Source organism: Antennarius striatus, chromosome 19, assembly GCF_040054535.1.
Source record: "Antennarius striatus isolate MH-2024 chromosome 19, ASM4005453v1, whole genome shotgun sequence".
Taxonomy (NCBI): Eukaryota; Metazoa; Chordata; class Actinopteri; order Lophiiformes; family Antennariidae; genus Antennarius; species Antennarius striatus.
The window spans coordinates 17920028-17923351 of NC_090794.1; positions in this window are offsets into that span (position 1 = coordinate 17920028).

Sequence of the window (3324 nt, forward strand, 5' to 3'; positions counted from 1 at the left end):
GTCTGGTCTGAGTCTGGTCTGAGTCTGGTCTGAGTCTGGTTCTGTTCTGAGTCTGGTTCTGGTTCTGTTCTGAGTCTGGTTCTGGTTCTGGTTCTGGTTCTGGTTCTGGTTCTGAGTCTGGTCTGAGTCTGGTCTGAGTCTGGTCTGAGTCTGGTTCTGAGTCTGGTCTGAATCTGGTTCTGGTTCTGGTTCTGGTTCTGGTTCTGGTCTGAGTCTGGTCTGAGTCTGGTTCTGAGTCTGGTTCTGAGTCTGGTCTGAGTCTGGTCTGAGTCTGGTCTGAGTCTGGTTCTGAGTCTGGTCTGAGTCTGGTTCTGGTTCTGGTCTGAGTCTGGTCTGAGTCTGGTTCTGAGTCTGGTCTGAGTCTGGTTCTGAGTCTGGTCTGAGTCTGGTTCTGGTTCTGGTTCTGAGTCTGGTCTGAGTCTGGTCGCTGGCTAAAAAGCAAATAAACTTTGAATCAACGAATGAATGAATCAAAATGATCAAATATTTCTTTTTTGTGAGTTTTAATCACATATTTATTTTATGGTTGTATGTAATGACCTTGAGTCTAATAGTGTGTGTATATGCAGTGCGCACACACACACACACACACACACACACACACACACACACACACACACACACACACACACACACACAAATACATACCTAAATATATGTGTTTGTAATAGGTATGTATTATGTAAAAAAAAAGTCCCTCTCACCCTTGTGGGTGGTATCTGTGTGTCATCCTCCAGCTGGGGTCCTCTACCAGAGGCCTGGGAGTCTGAGGGTTCTGTCAGTATCTTAGCTGTTCCTAGGACTGCGCTCTTCTGGACTGAGGCTTCAGATGTTGTTCCAGGAATCTGCTGGAGCCACTCTTCCAGTTTGGGGGTCACTGCCCCCAGTGCTCCTACTACCACGGGGACCACATTAACCTTGACCTTCCACATCTGTTCCAGCTGTTCTTTCAACCCTTGACACTTCTTTTGATCTTTGATCTTTTCGTGTTCCTTCTTCCTGATGTTGGCGTCAGCTGGAATCTCCACATCTATCACCACTGCTCTCTTCTGCTCTTTGTCCATCACCACAATGTCCGGTTTGTTAGCCAGCAGCTGTTTGTCGGTCTGGAAGCTGAAGTCCCACAGGATCTTAGCCCTGCCGTTCTCAACCACCTTCGGTGGTATGTCCCATTGGGATTTGGGTACTTCTAGTCCATACCGGGTACAGATGTTCCTGTACACTATCACAGCTACTTGGTTGTGCCTCTCCATGTACAGTATGCTGACCCGGCTAGCATCTTACACCCTGCTACCACATGCTGGACTGACTCTGGGGCTTCTTTACATAGCCTGCACCTTGGGTCAGATCTACTGTGGTAGATATTGGCCTCTATTGCCCTTGTACTTAGGGCCTGTTCTTGTGCTGCCATGATCAGTGCCTCTGTGCTGTCTGTCAGTCCAGCTTTATTCAGCCATTGGTAGGTCTTCTTGATATCAGCCACTTCCTCTATCTGACGGTGGTACATGCTGTGTAGGGGTTTTGTAGCTGTCCTTGATGTCTTCTATCCTGCCCCCTGGTAGGTTGACCCCTTCAGTTCTGATCATCTTGTCTCTTCTTGATACCATCCGGCCACATTTGTCTAATCCGAATGACATCCCTATGTCGTCGCTGTAGATCCTGGTGGTGTGGATCAGTGAGTCAATTTCTCGCTCATTCCTGGCATAAAGCTTGATGTCATCCATGTAGAGGAGATGGCTGATTGTTGTCCCACTTTGGATTCGGTATCCGTTGCCACTCTTTGTGATGATGTGACTGAGGGGGTTCAGGCCTATGCAGAACAGCAGTGGTGATAGTGCACCCCCTTGGTATATGTTGCACTCGGTGTTATCTTGGGCAATTGGCTTGGGGTTGGCCTCTGGGGTTGTCTTCCACTTCCCCATTGAGTTCTTGATGAAGGCTCTTAGTGTCCTGTTGATCTTATACAGTTCCAGACATTCCAGTATCCATGTGTGTGGCATTGAATCATAGGTTGGTCTGCCTATTCTTACAGTCTCTGTGTACTGCTCTGTCCACCAGAGGCTGGTGCTTGGCTCCCCTGGTGTTACTACCAACTCCTTTCTGTGTCCCACTCATGTATTGATCCATGTGCCTACTCATCTTAGTCACCATGATGCCTGACAGGAGCTTCCATGTTGTACTGAGACAGGTTATTGGCCGGTAGTTGGATGGGGTAGATTCCTTCTGTGGGTCTTTCATGATCAGGACTGTCCTGCCTTCAGTCAACCATTCTGGGTGCGTCCCATCCCTTAGCAGCTGGTTCATCTGTGCTGCTAGACGCTCGTGGAGTGCTGTCAGCTTCTTTAGCCAGTATGTATGGATCATATCCGGGCCCGGTGCTGACCAACTCTTCATCTTTGACACTCTTTCTTGGATGTCTGCCATTGAGATGGTTACTGGTTCTTGTTCTGGGAGGCTGCTGTGATCAGTCCTCAGGTCCACTAGCCAGAGGGCATCGGTGTTGTGTGATGCTTCTCTTTTTTATGTGCTCTCCCAGTATTTCTCCACCTCAGCTGACCAGCGTCTGTTATTTCCCTGCCACTGAGAGTACACCTTTTCTGGTTGAGTGGAGAAGGTCTTGTTTATTCTCCTGGCCTCAATCTCCTTGGTGTATCTCTTCAGTCGGGTAGCCAGAGCCGTTAGTCTCTGGCAGTTTCAAGTGCTTCAGGTATGGAGAGCCTGTTGTATTTCCTGGGTACCCCTTTATTCACCATGTTCCTTTTCTGCAGCTCAGCTAACTGGCTGACTTGTGTCAACTTTATCTTGGCCTCTAACCGTCTCTTCCATGGAGGGTATTGTTTGTTATGCCCTGTGTTGATCTTATATCCCAGCATCTCGAGGATTACTGTTGCTGTACTGTGGATCAGCTTGTTGGTCTCAGTTATGTTCCCTGTGGGGATGGTTCTTATTGTAGCATTCACATCTACTAGCAGATCTTCTGAAGGTACTTGACAACTCATCTCTGTATTTGTCGGAGGCTCCAGGTTTCCAGTTGGGTCATGATCTTGCACCTCAGGTCAGCAGCTGTCTGTATCTCTTGGGACCAGGTACCAAATCTCAGATTGTGAGGGTGATGGTGAAATCCCATTGCTTATAGTCCTGTACCTTTTCCATACACAAAACTGCATTTGGTGCAGTTGTCTTTATGAAGGGAGAAAAAAGTAATCTTCCTTTCTTGTGTATTTAAACTATATCTGTTTAAATACACAAGACAGGAAGCAGATTTGTGAAAAAGTCGTACTTAAAAGCAAAAAACAAAACAACGAAACATGAAGTTATGCCAGT